At 43.5% G+C, this 18,337-nt stretch overlaps 1 long non-coding RNA gene across 1 annotated transcript in view; it reads left to right on the forward strand.

Annotated features, from left to right (window-relative positions):
* Positions 1-4,470: 4,470 nt before the first annotated feature.
* LOC123478619 (uncharacterized) overlaps positions 4,471-18,337 on the forward strand; it is a 76,990-nt gene continuing 63,123 nt past the window's right edge. The window contains exon 1 of the long non-coding RNA XR_008426563.1: positions 4,471-4,553. This is a non-coding gene — a long non-coding RNA (uncharacterized lncRNA). The remainder of the gene's footprint in view (positions 4,554-18,337) is intronic.

Genomic DNA, 18,337 nt, shown 5'->3' on the forward strand with positions numbered 1-18,337 from the left:
GATTAGATGCTTTTCTGTGTCCCATAATGGCCCACATCCCACATTGCTTTATGTATTTGTTTGCTCATTTATTCCTATCTTCCTTGTTCCAGTCAATAAATATTTATCGAACCTTCCTAAGTGCCAGACACTACTATAGATACTGGGAATATAGAGTTAAGCAAAAACAGCTAGATGCCTGCCCGGTAGAGTCTATACTCTAATGGGAAGAGGATAGGACAAATTAAGCAAGCAAGGGAGATAGCGAAGGCCAAGGGGCAGGGGATTGCTTATTTAGACTGGGAAGCTACAGATAGAGCCTTGAGAGAAAGTCCTGGAGAAGTGAGCTATGTAGATATCTGTGAAAAATGTACTAAGATCCGAGAGGATGACAAGTTCAAAGGCCCAGAGGTGGGAGCGAGCATGATGGGTTTGAGGAGTAGCAACAAGGCCAGGTGGCTGGAGCAGAAAGAGGGAGGCAGAGGATGGTTGGGGCAGTGAGAGTGAAGGGATCATTTAGGGCCTCACAGGCCATGCCAGGCTGTTGGATTTCACTTTGAGTGAGAAAGGCGCCTCTGGAAGGTGTTGAGCGGCTGAGTCACAATCCATGAGTGGTGCTCAAGCTGCCGGGTGGAGCACAGGAAAACCAATGCTCATCAAGAGGGGGGTGGTTGAGTTAATTACAACACAGTGAAACCACAGATTAAGCCATTACAGAGATTTACTTAGAGCTTGCCGCTCGATTTGGAGGGAACTCCATGAGGAAATGTTGAGTGACAAAGCTCAAATGCAGAAAAGCATGTATGACATCCCATTTTTATAAGGACTTCCACGACTTTCATATACAATATGAACATGCAGTTATTATATGATCATATAAGCATGGAGAACATGGTGGAAAGATGCATACTAGATGGTTCACATGGGCTACACTGGTAGAGGGGGTAAAGGTTGTAAGGGTCAGGGAGAGAAGAAGGGAGACGCCAAATCACAAAAATGATTGCTGGTAAAAAAACCAGTATATCCGAATTGATCAAATTTGGGCATTTATGGAAAAAAGCGTTTGTATTTGTGGTTGCATGTGAGTACACACACATGCATTTGTAGGTATATATTGCACATATGTCTATGTATATATTGTATGGAGAAAGTTTAGTATAAATATAACATCACTCCTGCAACAAAACATGACTTTTCACTTTCACACGGGGTAAGTGAGGTGGGGAGAGTTCAGTGGCTGCCCAGGGCACAAAGCCACGCAGCAACGGCACAGGAGGAGTCAAGTTCCCAGAGACCTATGCCTACAGCTTGCATTTCTTCTTCTCCACGTTACTTATTCTTATGCCTTACTTGCCTCCTCCTGAAGCAGAGTAAATTTTCTTCAGCAAGAATGGAAAGGGCCATCACTTACAGGATTTTCCATAGAGAGAGCACAGATTTCCTAAAATTTCTGAACTCTGGAAAAATACTTCAGTCGAGAATTCTGACTTTCAGGGACTGTGGTGTTCACATCATTTAGAAGAATATCATTGGTGAGATAACCGCCCCCGGCTGATGATCAAAGGAAGTGAACTGGAAATTCTTCACCTTGGAAAATATAAATTGCCCATTTGGAAGAAAAATCAAAAGAAAGAAAACCCTATTATGAAAAACAAAATAAAATACAACAAAGCAGAAAATGGCAGGTACGGCGAGTCTGTGCAGAAATAGGAACCCTTGTGCACTGCTGGTGGAATATAAAATAGTGTGGCTGCTGTGGAAAACAGTAGGGCACCCCCTCAAAAATGTTAACTTATAATTGCCATACAATCCGGTAACTCCATTTCTGGGTATATAACCAAAATGATTGAAATTAGGGTCTTGTAGAGATATTTGTACACCCATATTCATAGCCAAAAGGTGGAAACAACCTAATTTCTGTCATCCAATGCACGGATAAACAAAATGTGGCCTATACATACAGTGGAATATTATCCAGCCCTACAAAGGAGGGAAGATCTGATACGTGTGACACCATGGATGAACCTGGAAGACTATGTTAATAGTAATGTTAAATTTAATAAGCCACACACACAGCAGAACAAATATTGTATGATTCTACTTGCATGAGGTTCCTACAGGAGTCGAATTTGTAGAGACAGAAGTTAGCGTAGTGGTGTCCAGGGGCTGGGAAGACAAAGAGCAGAGAGAATTGAATGGGTATAAAATTTCAGTTTGGGAAAATGGAAAACTTCTGGAGAGGGGTGGTGGTGATGGCTGCACAACCATGTGAATGTACCTCATGCCACTGAACTGCATACACTTAAAAGTGGTTCAAATGGTGAATTCCATGTTATGCATATTTTCAACAATTAAAAGAAAAGAAAGGAAGAAAGGAATCTCTATGTGACTGAAAATATGCCATTTACAGTGGCCAGGGTCTCATGAAGGCTGTGTCAGGGAGAACTTATTCCACTCTACGACTGCCCCTTCTTAGAACTCATATAAAACGGGACCGATGCTTTCATGCTCCACCTCTCAGTGTCCCTTAGCTGGCAGTGGCCCTGGTGTTCCTTTCCCCATTCTGATCTCACAAGCTGATTAAGTGCGCCCAGATGTGCAGACTCCTAGGGGAGGATGGATGATGGCGGCCATCCATCACAGAGACAAGACCATGAAGACAGCCTCGCTGTGAAGCATCGCCTGCAGAGGGAACCTGGTGGAGCCAGGAAAATGCTAGGAGCATGCCCTGGCAGGGAAGAGAGGTGTGGAACTCAGATGGGAGCAGAGGTAATAATCACAGTGGAATTTCCAAAGGTTATCCAAGACTCCGCTTCAGTGCCGGTTGTATTTAACCTTCCTTTTAACTTCCCACCTTCCCCCTTTCAGCCTGTATTAGATAAACATTTCTCCCCACGGAGGAGAGAAATTCATTTCACTTGGCCCAGAGCAGCAGGATGTCACAAACACCCTAGCTGTGGCTGTCTGCCAGGCTGATTTGAGACAGCAGTCTCCAGTTAGAAGAAACCTCTACCAGCACCCCTCCTTGTTTCCATTTCAAGTACCTTGTTAGATACTTGGCACCCTGTTTCTCATCTTCCTCTCCCCTTAACCAGTCCCTTGCACCACATCCCTCGAAAGGAAGGGATGTCCCGCATCAGGCAGGTGTGAGCACCTGGCGACACCTGTTGGTGCAGACCGTACTTTTCAAATCGGACATTACCTGCCAAGACTTGAAATGCCTCCACGGAGAACCGACCCTGGGTCAGGGCAGCCAGTGGAAGAGAGGACACTTTGGCGGATAGGAGAGGGAAGGAGCATTAGCAAATCCAGTACCCAGTTTTTGTTTTTTTTTTTTTAAATTTATTTATTGTTATTTAATTACAGTTGTATGCCTTTTCCCCCATCCCTTCACCCCACCCCAGGTGAACCCACTTCCCTCCCCCCTCTCCACCCTCCCCCTTGGATTTGTTCATGTGTCCTTTATAGTAGTTCCTGTAATCCCCTCTACCCACTGTCCCCGCCCCCACCCCCCACCCCCGCCCTTGCTATTGTTACATTGTTCTTAACTTCAATGTCTCTGGTTATATTTTGTTTGCTTTTTCCTTCTATTGCTTATGTTCCAGTTAAAGGTGAGATCATATGGTATTTGTCCCTCACTTCCTGGCTTATTTCACTTAGCATAATGCTCTCCAGTTTCATCCATGCTGTTGCAAAGGGTATAAGCTCCTTCTTTCTCTCTGCTGCGTAGAATTCCATTGTGTAAATATACCATAGTTTTTGGATCCACTCGTTTGCAGTTTTATTACCCCTGGGGAATGTGTGCCTGGAAAGAAGCTACTGTTTCACTTGTGGAGACAAAGACAAAGACTGTGGGCCAGCGTAGGTGGAAAAGAAAAGAAGTGTTTCCAAGTGTAATGGAGCCTTTAAAGCCACAGGTACACAGTCTCCCAGATCAGCTTTGCCCAGACTATAAGGATGAACTGTAGGGCTTTCGATATTCCTTTTGGCCTGGCTCCATAGTATTCCTGACTTGCAAAAGTGAAGCTGCTCTTCCCATGAGGTGCTGTGTCTGTCTTGCTCACTGTTATCCCTCTTTCTCAGCACCTAAGTCATGAGCCTGACCACTTGGGCTCAAATCGCACATCCCTAAGCTTGAGGGCTGGCTGAGGGGCAACCCTTTGGGGGCAGGGACAGCCTGGATGTCTCCCAAGGCCCACCCCCGCACCATCGTCTGGGAGCCCACTGAAGTTGTCTGCAGTTGCTTTCATCAGTTGCCTCCATTAATTCATCCCACATGTTTCCTCTGGCTGGTGAAAGAAAACTCCAGTGTCAGGTTGCGCCTGAGACCGAGTCAGAGCGGCTTCCCCTGACATCTCTGTGATCCTGGGCAGATGCGTTTCCAGGGCAGGGCAGCATGACCACTGGACCACCGCACATCTGCGTCTGCAGGAGGCGCATGCGTGGGCTGAGGGGCCGGACAAGCACTTCTCGCAGGGCATTCTGGGTGTTAAATCTTCCAGCGTTTGAGGGGGACAACCCTGGTTTGTCGGCTACTTGTGGCGGCCCTCACTCCTGGTTGCTGCTTTGCGTTTGTGAGTACAGATTTTTTTTTTTTTAACAAGACCTATCAAGTGCAAGTGTGGCCTTACACACGCTGCTACCTGCTATGCTCACACAGTCTTGCAAAGTGGGTGGGTAACATCCTCACTCTCATTTTACAAATGAGAAAACTGGGATTCACAGAAGAGAAGTGGCTTGCTCGGAGTCACCCAGCAAGGAAGCAGTGAAGCCTTGAACTTACTCCCTTGCGGTGGAGACTGTGCACTTTTCTCCTCCTGCAGAGATGTGCGCTGATTTTGCAGAGCCCGGAGAGAAGGGGTGGTCAGGAGGGGCAGTGTGATTCAGGGAGAGTCCCTGAATTTCCTTCTCTTAGTCAATCCCCCCTCTCGTCTGGACAACAAAGGGTTTGGAGAACCCTAAAGTCCCTTTTAACTCTCTGCTACTCTGATTGATTGATTGATTTTTGTTTTTCACTTGCTTACTTTCTTTCCAACGTAAAGCCATTTCTGTTTTGTGTTTTCTTAGCATATTTTAACTGTCAAAGGGCATTTGTTTCCCTCCCAGTGCCAGGCCTGGGCAAGGCTAGCCTCCTACACGAGTGGGTAAACAAATATGATGGAGCTGAAGGATCCAAGACGGCAATGTAGGATCTCCAACCTGACTCTTGCCTCTGCCAGGCATACCTGTCCTCACTTGACCATGCACCAAGATCCCATGGAATCTTCAAAGCCCAGCGTAGTTGTTACTGCCATGGAGAAGCCTCCCTTACCCCAATCCTGTAGTCTAGCTACCCCTAAATAAAAGTCATCACCCAGTCACTGTGGTTTGTACCTCCTTTTGTAGCTGAGATGTTTTGGGCTTGTTACTTTTCTACATCTCTGTCTTCTGTACAGATATGTGGGTCTCTTGAGTGTAAAGACTAGGTATTCATCGTCTTTGATTTAACAGTGCCTAGGGCAGTACTGGGCATATAGGGGAAAGTCAATCAAAATTTGTGGAAGGAAGGTAAGAAGGAAGGAAGGAAACAAAGAAACAAGGAAGCAAGGAATTCATTCAACTTACTGGCTCTTTTCTGTAGTTACAAACTTACAGGAAGTCTTCAAAGTGCTAGTCAGCAGGGCCATACCACTGTCTGATGGGGTTTTGCTGGGCTTAACAGTTTTCCTACCTCCCCGCCTCCCACCACGCACACATGCACACACGTGTGCACAAACTGCCACAGCTTCACCTTTGAGTAACCCAATCAATTTTAATGGGCCTCATTTCCTTTTCCTTTAAAATGTAGAGAAATTTAATGAAATCCCCTTTAATTTCTCTTTAGTGAAACTCATGGGTGACATTTTAATTATTTTGGTCCCTTTATATGTCTATAACTCTCAACTCTCTCTTTTTGTTTCTTCCTAAGGGAAGCTTTACTTTTTATTCATTAAAAAGTGTGCATGTGTGGATGTGTGTGTGTGTGTGTGTTTAGCATCAAGCAATAATGAACTTTTCAAAGCTGGTTACTTAAAGCATCTTTAAAACTTGCCCTGGTTACTTAGCTTTCTAAAATAGGAGCTCTGGTCAAAACTACAAGAGAAATAACACTTGTGGGATTAGTAAGAGTGTTAGCTGGAATCACATGCGGTCATTCCTTTAGGTCATGTCTACAGGCTCAAACACTTTTGAGTGTCTATAGCAGTTCTGGGGCTAGCATTCAAACCATCTATCCAGCAGCGGCAGAAAATATTGTTTGGTTCATAATCATATAGATTCCACACTCACCAAAAATATTTGTGGAGAATCTCCCATGTTCTGAGTATTGTTCTGAGTTCTGCTGCTATGCTAAGACAGATATGGTCACTGGCTTAATGACACTTTCATTTTGTGGAAAGAGAAAAGAGAAACAATAAGCAAAGAAACAAATATATGCCATAATTAGGAAGTGTGATGAGTGCTTTTAAGAAATAACTTGAGGACCAAGTCAGAAAATAATGGTTGTGAGTGCCTTCTCTCAAATAAGGTGGACAGGAAAGGCTGCTCGGAGTTGAGACTGGAAGGATATGAAGAACAAAGGGGAGAGAGTTTGAGACAGCAGGAACAGCATGTGCAAATGGCCTGGTATATAAAAGAATTGAGTGTGTTCTAGAACTTGGCACAAGGCCAGTAAAGCTGTAACCAAATGAGCAAAGCAGAGGTGGCATAAGGTGAGGTGGAAGGAGGATGAAGGGGCCAGATCATGACCTTGTGGATGACATTTAATTTCATCAAAATACCAGCACAAAGCCATCAAGGGTTGTAAACCAAGGAGTGAAATGGCCCATTTTATAGTTAGGAAGCTCTGTGGTGAGTGGAAACAGTGGGCAAGACAGAAATTAGGGGTCTCATTAGTAGATTAAAAATGAGAATCCAGAGGAGTATTAATAAGGACCCAGAAAAACTAATAATAATAATCACAGCTCACTGCTCCGTAGCACTTCCTCTGTGTCTTATTCTGAGTGCTTTATAGACACCAGAAGATTTTGTCCTCATAATACTGCTGTGAGATGAGTTCTTATTATCTTTATTTTACTGGTTAGGAAACTGAGGCATAGAGAAATGAGATAACTTGCCAAGGTTACATATCACTGAGTAAGTGTAGAGCAGAGATTTGAATCCAGTCAGACGGGCTTACAGCTAAAGAATGAATAGTGGTGCAAGAGAGAAGATGATGGTGGGTGGGAGAGAGAACCCAGCCTACATGGTGACTTAGTAGGTAGGTGGGTGGGTGGTGGTAAAGGAGAGAGAGGAACCAGAGAGGCCCTGAAGGTTGTGACATAGGCACTGGGGTAGGTAGGTGGTGCTGGAGAAAGCATGGGTTCATCTTTTGCCTGTGCTGCACACAGGGCAGCCACTTGGCAGAGCTTACCCTGATGCTTGTGTGGAATTACACAAACCCTTATAATCCTGTTTGCCAGTTTGGTCTGTGCAGAACGGGGTTCTCCAGCTGGGGTTGGCATCCATATGTGTGATGTGAAGTCTTCACTGGAATGTTACAGGGATTGTGCTCTTGCCCTTCTGACCTCTCAGGAGTTTTGTGAGCATCAAATGAGATAATGAGAGGCAGCCTGGCTGAGTGGGAAAGCAGGAGACTTGGGCAGAAGCTCCCTACCTGTCTCTGAACCCTTGTGAAAAGTCAGCTAATGTCACCAAGCCTCAGTTTCCCCAGTGGTGAAACTTCAGAGGGCTATGGTGAAAGGGTGAAGGAAATTGTGGGGAGGATGCACTTTGAAATGGTTGGGCATTTCTCAAACACAAGCATTTGCCATGATTATAACTACATGCCAGCAGGGAAAATGGGCTCTACATGGAATGTGTATCATCCATGCACATCATTTCCACTGATAACCATGAATGTGACTGTTGAACACATGCAATATATCGGCCCAAGTTTTCAAATGAGGCTCTGAAATCACTGAACTTGAAAGGCATTGAAAGAGAGAATGTATTAAGTGTCCTCAGTCCTAAATCTCTTTGTGGCATCTCCAGCCAGAAATTTGGTACTTTCACAAGCGTTTAAACACTGGCCAGAGCACAGGAGTGAACACAGTTCAGAGACATTCCCAGGCTTTAATGAGGTTGTATTCTAGTGAGGAAAGACAGGTGATAAACAAACAAACAACCAGATAAATAAGCTACCTGATTCCAGGTTGTGTTCAGTACTGTGAAGGAAACAGTACAGATGCTGAGCAGAGAGTGGAGCTGGGGAGCAGGAAGGGGCAGCTACTTTACATAGGTGGTCATAGCAAGAAGGAGAAAGCTGTGACAACAGCCAGGAGGAAAGGCTGGTGGCTCTGTAGTGTTTGAGTGAGAGGAAGACTGAGGATAAAAGAAGCTGAAGTGATCATATTGTGCAGACCAGATCCTATGGGACGTAGTGGAGTTTGACTTTATTCCAGGTACAGTAGAAGCCATTGGAGGATTTGATGCAGGAGGACAATATCATTTGAGTTAAGTTTCTCAAAGACCCCTGTTGCTACTGGCTTGATATAGGACTGAAGTGGGGCAAATGTGGGCAGGCTAAGACCAGTTAGGAGGCAGTCAACCAGGCAGGAGGGGAAGAGGGTGTGGAGAGAAGTTTGGAAACATTTTGAGGACAGAAACCAAAGGGCCTACTGGTGGATTAGATGTGGGTAATAAGAGAAGGAGGAGGTGAGAAGAACTCCCAGGTTTTGACCAGATATAAGGATGCCCTTGAATCAAACACTTTGCTCCAGATTCTTATAGGTTGGAGTTCTCTTGGGAGACTGCAATTAACAGAGACCTCTTCTTTGGCCACACCCAGAATAGTTCAGTCATCAAAGTGAGCAAGACCTATTCAGAACAAGAGTTTTGGGAGCTGGACATGGACCAAAGAAAGAAGAGAAGTTGTGGGCTAGAAATGGGAAGAATGTTCCCTCTTGCCTTTTTATTGGGATTATTATTGACTACTTCTCTGCCTTAATAATTCCCCTTCATTTCTGTGGGCAAAACCAGAAGTAAAGAAAAAAGCCTTGATCCTTACCTCCATTTCAATCCTGGCCATTATTTCTCTTGCCATGTCATTTCTGAGACTAACCCACTGTGTTGGGCCATGGAAGAGTAGAGGGTGGAAGACGACTGGAGAAACACCAGGGGAGATGGGAGAGGATGTCAGAACTTACACTAAAGAAGGAGCAGAGGAGCTGTGGAACTCCCTTCTTACGCCTCTCTTCCAACTTCACACATAGGGCTTGAAGTCACGTCTACATCCACAGTGGATGTCTGAATTGAAATGAAGACATACATACACCTGGGAGAAATGCTTACATAAAAGGACTCCAGAATCTCATCCTTACAGCTTTGCAGCTCTGCCCCAAGTTAACCCTGAAACAAGAAAACAGGCTTAGTGGAGCATTTATTACAAGGTTTCATAATCTCCTATTTGACAGCAGCTGGTGGTACAATGTGTGGAGTCTACTGGATCCGATTATTTAACAGATGGTTCTGTTTTCAAATTTACTCCAAATGTTCAGATGCTTTTTCACTAAATTCATATTTCCCATCTGCTACTACCCCCTGGGGCTGAGCTTTAATCTGGGTTGTAGTTTGTAAATTTAAACAATCTTCTTTTAATCTCCCAACAGAAAGAGAATTCCCAAACACCAGAGGCATCCACGGGGGCCAGACAATGACTACACATGAATGCAGGAGGATTATTCTCTGAGGCAAGTCTTGCCTCAATCAAACCTCTTGCCAGAGGTGGACTCAGATATGCCCTCTTTGGAGAAACCTCAAAACCTGGCTCAAATGACCTTGGGATTTGAACAGTATGTTTTGTTCCTTGGCAGCACATGTTAGCACATCAAAATTGTTAGTAGCAAATTAAAACTCCTTTAGCAGGGGACAAAGGCACTAAGTAACAGTGTTATTGGCCCATTATGTGTCTCTAATTGTGTCACCTCCCTCCTCAGTAGGGTTTTATGTTCATTATTTCCAGGTCCTTTTCCCACTCCTGTGCATTGATGGTCTCCCTATTCTGTCTCTTTACTCCAGCTGCCTACAGCTGTCAGCCACCCACTCCAGCTTTGCCTTTCTAGTGTTTTCATCTCCCTGCCAGCATTATGAAATTTTATTTATAACAAAAATATTCTCTGAGCCTCCTTTTCTTTATGCATTTCTGGTTTCTTCCATCATTTAGAATCCTCCCCAGTTCTCTGGGTGCCTGTTCCTAGAGAGGTCCTTTTACAATATTGCCTTTTCCTTGCCCAAGTGCAAGTTCTTAAGTGCACCCAGAAAAGGCAACAAAAGGTTTGGAAGGTGAGATGTGCTCCGGTACTAGGGTGGTAAGAGGGGGAGAGTATGCTGGTTTGGAGACGGAGTTCTGAGTCATTGTGTGACACATCTCTAGGGACCACTATTCACATAGGAAATAGGGTAGGTGGTGACTTCTGCAGCTCTAAGATAATAAGGCTGATGCCCCCTGGAGTTGTGCAAAGCAATGGTCCTCCCACCAATGAGATGTGAGACCTGGGGCCATTTACTTCCCAAGTGGTATCTCTGGGATTCCATTTTCTCCTCTGATGAAGAAGCTTTGTATGTAATGATTACTCAGATCATTTCTATCACTGTTTCTAAGGCCATTGGAAGGAAAAGACCCACCTCCTGTTCTTTCTGTGTGTACCTCTTATATAACTATTGGGCAAAACCAGCTACATCGTAGGTGGGACCCAGTGGGAAATGAAAATGTAGGGGAGAGGGCCTTTGTTCAATGACAATTAAGAATTTTGAGATAGTGGCTACAGACAATTAGACCAAGCATGGGGCCCTTCTGAGCATGGGGCTTTGTAGGAAGGCACGGGTCACATGCCCACAAAGGTGGCCCTGATGCTGTGAATACCAAGCGCTGATAAAATCATGTCCACTTGAGAAGGCATGGTTTTCTCAAAAAGGAGATTTCCAGAGTCAATCAAGTGAATAATAGATGGATCCTCAGATACAAAACCAGACACTAAAAAATAGGCCCTAAACTTCTTATTCCCTGGGTGTGGTCCCTTGGGTCTGAACATCCAGGTACTTGTGCCACTGGATGGCAGTAATGCCCACCACATCAAGGCACGCCTGAAGTTTGGAAAGAATCAGGTCTATGGCCGTTGAAGGCAAGTAATTTGAGTGAAGTGGATTCTCTAATTTTGTGTTATTCTCTGGGTTTAATTTTTGTAGATAGGCAGACAAAGTGTTGTTCAGCAGAATGACCCTTAGGAATGCACTGTACCCGTGTGGAAGAAATTCTTTGACAAATTTCTAAGGGTAGAAAGTGAGATCCCCAGGGTATGTTTAAATAGCAAAAGATGGTTTCTAAAATGTTATGCATAAGGCAAGAAAAGGAACTTATCCTGTGGCTCCCGTGGGGACAAAGGGTTGAAAGACCACAAGAAGGAAGGTGGGAGAGGAGTGGAGGAGACTGGGCATTGCCATGGAGAAGGGTGAGAGAGAGAGGTGCCTGCTGGCTCCAATATGGTAGGGGGCTTTGGGATGACAAGCATTCAAGAAGAGATTTTCCACTTGCTTGGTATGTGACATAAGCCCTCCCTGCCCCTGGGCTCCTATGTAGAATCTTTAGAAGTCCAGTTTGTGTGCTGCTGTATCGTGTGTGTATGTCAGTGTGCGTCTGTGCACAGCGCTCTTCTAGGAATGAAATAGATGCAGATTTCTGTGTATCATCTGATTCAGTGTAAAGGCAGAAGCAGCATCTGTGAAGAAGACACTGGAGGAAGAAAGGACCTGAGGCTGTGGGGTCCTGGCAAGTTTCTGGACTTTCCTAGGCCACAGTATTGGTGATGGAGGGGCTGAAGCAGGTGGTTGAAAGGAATTTCTTCTAGAACAAAGGGATAGGAAGAACTTCAGCCTACATCTGCATTTCCTTTCTTTCATTATTCCTGAATCATTAGAAAGGTCTTGTTTAAACATTCTGGTTGGTCTAGAGCTGTGGTACAGACTATGAAGAAAAGGCTCATGTGTCCACACTTGGGTCAGAAAGTGAAATGGGGGAGAAGTGCCCCTCTCCAGTTCCTTAGTGCCCGTTGTTCTTAACGAGAGATGTTCATGGGGGTAGTGAATTTGGGGGACAAGCATCCTGGCTATAAGATCCAACTTTTCCACCCTCACTTGAGTATGAAGATTCCCTCTTCTCGATCATCCTGGAAACATCTAGGGCCTTCTTTTATTTTAAAAAGACACCGAATATCCCTTGATCCGTCTGTTGTATATTCACCTACTTCACCTGTTTGCGGGTGGCAAACCATAATAAGTACTGTATTTCTGAGTAGGTATATTTCTGAGCACCCTGGGATTTCAAAAATCTTAAATCATGCCACAACACATGTCTGTGGAAGCTTCCTCCTAAAATAGAAATGCGGTTATAGATCCCACAGCATTAATGTTTTAAAAAGTTGATAAATGAGAAAAAATGCAATTTAATCATTAAAATTTTAAAAATTTTGCTCAATCTTATCTACTCAGTTACATCCTCAGAACTCATTTTCAGATCATACTTAATGTGTGCTTTATTGATAGCTTCTTCGATCTGTGTAAGATGATAATTCAGGGAACCAAATAGATGTGATCTTTGGTGTAGAAAAAAAGTACTTTCCCTAATAAGTAATTGCTTAAGAATGGTGTTTTAGTCAAGGTTCGCTGACTATAGGCAACAGAGTTTCACAGAAATGAGTTCTAATATAAGGAAAAATTTTATGGACCTCCAACAATAGGAAATAAATTAAATCCCCTTACCTGGACATAGAAATTAGAGTCACAAACTAAGACAAGACCCTTGGCATAATTCCTTTCATCTCTCCTTGAGTTGCATGAAAGAACTACCTTTTAAGTTCATGCCTTGGCCCCTTTTTTTTCTTTCAACACCATTCTCCTAGGTTGCACCCTGTCTCTGTGATGGATCCTGGCTGACAACAACATTGTAGGTCCACATTACCTGCGTGGTGGCTGCTGGGGACACCACTGAGCTGCAGTGCTCAGATTTGCTGTGGAAGTTTTATGTGTGTGTGCCGTGGGGGGTGAGTGGCAGAGCTGAAGTTGTACACCTGAGGAGGTAGAGAAGCTTTGTTAATTCTTGAGGAAGATAGTGCAGGAGATGTGGAAGGAACCCAAATGCCATCTGGCTGAGACTGAGAAAAGACAGAAATTGGAGCAGAGAGGATTTTTGATTTTATGTATTTAACTTTTGTACTTTGAGCTTTAAAAAGGGACTTCGTTTGGGGTTTAACTTTCGGGCTTTCATTTCACTGGGAATTGAATAATTAGAGGGAGTTTCTGTTACATAACTTTGGAATAGTCTTCATTGTATTAGTTGGGTTCATTGTATAACCTTTGGCAAGCTCTACTGAACCATGTGGCTAGGCATGATTAGAGATGGGAACTAGAATAGAGAGTGATTCTTTGGATTATGAGGAAACTGGTCTTGGAGGTAATAAATGTCTCTTTCCAACCTAGAGGCCTCTGTGGGCAACAGAGATCCAGGAGAGCAGATTAAAAGTCAGGGTGACGAGCTGTCCCAGTTTTCCCGGGACTGAGGGGATTCCTGGGATATGGGACTTTCAGTGCTAAAATTGTAAAGTTTCCAGGTGAATCAGGACAGCCAGTTAACCTGCCTAAAGGAGGGAGCAGACTGGCTCTGAACATGCCGGGGTTTCCCTTGCATGGTGGCAGTGATGCAGGTGGGGAGGAGCCAGTCTCCCGTGCTTGTTCATAGATAGCCCTTGCTCCTTTGCAGCTTGATGGTCTCAGAGTGGTTGGGCTGGTTTTAAAAGGGGTAAAGCTGAAGCTGCCAGTTCTCTTAAGTTCTAGGCTTGAAGGTTCCAAAAAGTGACCTGTACCATATTATTTTGATCAAAGCAGAGACAAAGACAACTTAAATTCAAGAGGGGAGGAAACATTCGCAGACGAAGCAGTATGCACACGCAATGAGGAAAGACATTTATTATGGTGATCTTTGGAGACAATCTGCTATAAATACTTTGTAAATTATGAAGCACACAGGAATGGAAAATGCCAATATTGTAAGGGCACATTATATGCCAGGTCTTTCTACTTGGAGATAAATAAGATAGTTTCTGTCTTTAAGAACTTACCTTCTACGAGGAAAGACAGACATGCAGATATGCAAGTACAAGGCAGCATAATGTATGTATATTACATGTAAGCATATTCATGATATGCAAGTAATATATAGGAATCAGTGATTTTTTTAAAAATTGAAAGTGGTAGAAAATAACCTGATTTCACAGATGACATAAGGGATGTGAGGAGCGAATAGGAGTTTTGTGCTACGTAAGAAGCATTAGCACACACCAGGCACAGGGAAATAATGTAGAGTTCCGGGATTTTAGAGTGCAGGGTTTGCAGTCTAAGACTGGAGTGTAAATTTGGGTGCAGCGGGACCCATGCGAGGTGGAGATGAAAGGGCAGGCAGGGAACATAACATAGAGGACCTTGTCTTCCATGTTGTAGAATCAATTCATTTCAGATTGAGGGAGTGACTTGACTACTTTTAATATTTAAAAGTTCACTCTGGCAGCAGTAAATAATAATAATAATAATAATAACTAAAAACTAATGAACATGTATTCCTTGCCAGGCTCTATTTTAAGCACTTGAAAATCCTTTGATATCACAAAAACCCTAAAAAGAAGGTTGCCATTATTATCCTCTCCACTTTACAGTTGAGGAAACTGAGGCACAGAGAAGACAAATCACTCGCTCAGTATCACACAGGTAAGAAAGGGCTCAGCCTAAGTTTGAACAGAGGCTGTCTGTTGCCTTAACCACTATGCTGTCTACTCCCAGGCAGATTGTTGTTGAGTGACTGGAGATGTTTCCACCACTTAGGAGACCATCGAAATAATTCAGATGAGTGTTGTAATATCCTTTAAAAAAGGCAGCAACAGTGAAGTGACACAGATGAATCCCAACGCTGTTAAGGGAGTGAACATAATTCAGTGAACAATCAAATATGGAGAACAAAGAAAGAAAAATTGAGAATGAATTCCAAGTTTCTGGTTTGGGTGAGCTGATGAATACTGGTGCCTTTGTCAAGAATAAGAAATGGAAGAGGGTAGTTCAGTTTGGAAGAAAAGGCAAAAAGTTCAGTTTGGACACAGAATTTGAAGTGATCATGGGACGACCCACAGAAGTATGTGGGAGACAGTTGAAAATAGGGCTAGAGTCAATGGAAGGGGAAATTGCAAGGAGGACTGCCAAATGCATTCATTAGGAAGGTCAAGTAGAGTGAGGCATATGGAACTACCATTGGATCTCTAACTACAGAGGTCAACATGACCTTGACAACAACAGAGAGAGTGGAGAGGTGGCTGGAAGCCAGACTGCTGTGGGTGAGGAGAGGAGGAAATGAAATCAGCAAGGGGTGGCCTAGATTTCCAAGAACTTGCCTGGGAAGGGAAAGAGAGGGTTAGAGTAGGAACCACATACAGATGGAGGGTAGAGAGGGGGGCATTTTGTTGGCTCATTTGCTTGTTTTTAAAAGAATGGGTTTATTTTTTGAGGTGAGGGAATCAGAGGAGAGAAAGAGAGGCTCAGGAGTTAGGAGGAAGAGGGGCATGGTTGATGGGTATAAGTACCTGAGTAGACCAAAGGCAGGTTAAACAAAGGACAGGTGGGAGCATTAACCTTCATGGACATTTCTCCTTTTAGAATAGGAGGGAAGAAGACAAGAATATTTAGAGAGATGAGTATATTTGTAGTTGTGGGAGTGGGGTAGGGGGTTGAGAAATTTCACCATAATCTTTAAACTGTATTAGCAAAAGTCATTTACCCAAAGAGGAGAAGAGGGCTAGGAACCTGGAATAAGACAGTGAAGACTGGAATAGCACTTTGGTAAACAGGATAATGGGAGGAAAATTACATTCATGGCTAAGCAGTGCTCTAGGTCTTTATGCCTTGTAGCGGTAATAATAAATAATAGCTAGGGTTAGATCCATTTGAAATTGCCTAGAAGTGCCAAGTTGGTGTGCCATAAATATTTATTGAGTGCATTTGCTTTTTGTGGTCCAGTTTGCAACTACTGACCTCTGATTGAATCAATGAATATTGATTAGCCTCTACTGTGTAAAAACCTGATGGTCTAGGGAAGATTAAGATAGCCCCTGCTCACAAAGGGCTTCCAGGCTAAGTGCCAAGAGAAGCAGTTGTATTAGAAATGATAGCTAGCTGTCTCTATTCTTTCTTACCTAGTGTCTCAGGAACCAGGGGACCAACCCAGCATCCAGACTAGAATCCCATAGGACTTTGACGGCAGTTCCACTATAGTGGGTCCCGGTTCTAAGATACCAGCTTCCAGGGGTGGCTGTAGTGTTGCCTGGGGTAACACTTCTGATCCTTAGACCATTGGTTCTCAGTGTGGTCCCCAACTCAGAGCATCAGTAACTCTCAGGAACTTGTTTTCCATGCAAATTCTTGGTCCCACTCAGAGCTTTGAGGATGGAGTCCAGTGCTCTGTGTTTTGTTTTTCCTTTTAAAAATATGGTAAAATGCATGCATAACATAAAATATACCACCTTAACCATTCGTAAGTGTACAGCCCAGTAGGATAAGTACTCATACATTCACACTGTCGTATAACCAACCTCCAGAACTACTTTCATCTTGGAACACTTACACTCTGTACACATTAAACAACTTCTTCCTTCTACCCCAAGCCCCTGGCTACCACCATTCTATTCTCTGTCTCTATAACTTTGATTACTCTAAGTACCTCATTTAAGTGGCATCATGCAATGTTTATATTTTTCTGACTAGTTTATTTCACTTAGCATAATGTCCTCAAGTTTCAACCGTGTTATAACCTGTATCGGAATTTCCTTCCTTTTAAAGGCTGAATAATATTCCTCTGTGTGTGTGTGTGTGACATTGTGTTTATTCATTCATCATCCTTCAAGTCACTTAGGTTGCTTCTACCTCTTGGCTATTGTGCATAATGCTCCTAGAAACATGAGTGTACAAGTATTCTGTGTTCTGGAATACTTCTGAGTGCACAGGTATGAGTGTTCTGGAACCTGCTTTCAATTTTGGAGTGTATATACCTGTAAGCTGTGTTTTCCCAAGCCCTTCAGGTGACAGAATCCCTTCTATGGACCATGACTATTATGCTCTTGTCCTGATCCTGCCTCACTGTAGGGGCCTTCTCCGTTGTTTTATCTCAGCACTCAGCACAGACATGGAATAAATGATTTTTGCAATCACTGCACTTGGTCAGGGGTGTGTATATATGTATGTAGGTATTGAAGAAAGAGGTGCAAAGAGGAAAACTAGAGAGGGGAAAAGCATGCAGTTTTTGTCTTCTACCTCTTCTTCAGTACTGGGAAGGACATTGGTCTGAGAGCAGGTAGGGAACTTGGGGTAGGAACGGACACAGACTATTAGAACTGGAATTGGCCTTGGCAACTATCCAGATCAGTGGTCTGTAACATTTTTGGAGTTCTAGACCTCTTTGAGAATAATATTGTTAATGATGGTTTTATTGTTACAGTTATTTATTGAATGATTATGATGTTCCTGACACCATGTACATTACATACGTATGTGGTCATTCTAGTTTATGCCCACTTTTCAGATGAGCAAAGTGAGGTTAAATAGCTTTCCCAAAGTCCCACAGCCAGTAAGTGGTAGACTTCAAAAAAAAAATTCTCCCCCCCCCTAACACACACACACACACACACACACACACAGACACTGTTTTACCAGTGATATAAACTTTGGCAGAATCAATGGCTGTTACCCATACTAATAAGAGATCCCTGTATTTCAGGTCATCTGTTCCTCCTTTCATCTTAAGTGCAGAAAGTCTGTTTTCTAGAACCTATTCTTCCTACAAGTACTCTCCACATTTCCAGCAAAATCCATGGGGATCACTGGAAAGCACGAAGTGTTAAAAGACCACACACTGTGTTTCATTTCACCTCAACAGATATCAGCATTCTGGTCAATCTAATCTCTCTCTACCTCCTTTCCTTGCTTTCTTCCCTTATTCTCCTTCTCCTCTCCCTCCCCTCTTTCTTGAGCAGTTGTCTCACTCAGTTTCTTAAATGAACCCATCACATCTTATCTTCCATACTTCCCTTCCCCCATATTTTTGCAAGAAGCAAATTAATAAACTCTCAGTGTACTGAATATTGGGGAATTCTTTTCCATAAAGAAAGTGGGCATTGACCAGCTCTGTGACTATATTCAACGTTGACCTTACTGGAGGGAAGATACTTTCTGGAAAAATCAGTCAGTTTATCCCACTTCTGGCAGACTTCCTTTCTCA

This window comes from Desmodus rotundus, chromosome 3 (assembly GCF_022682495.2).
Source record: "Desmodus rotundus isolate HL8 chromosome 3, HLdesRot8A.1, whole genome shotgun sequence".
NCBI classification, from domain to species: Eukaryota; Metazoa; Chordata; class Mammalia; order Chiroptera; family Phyllostomidae; genus Desmodus; species Desmodus rotundus.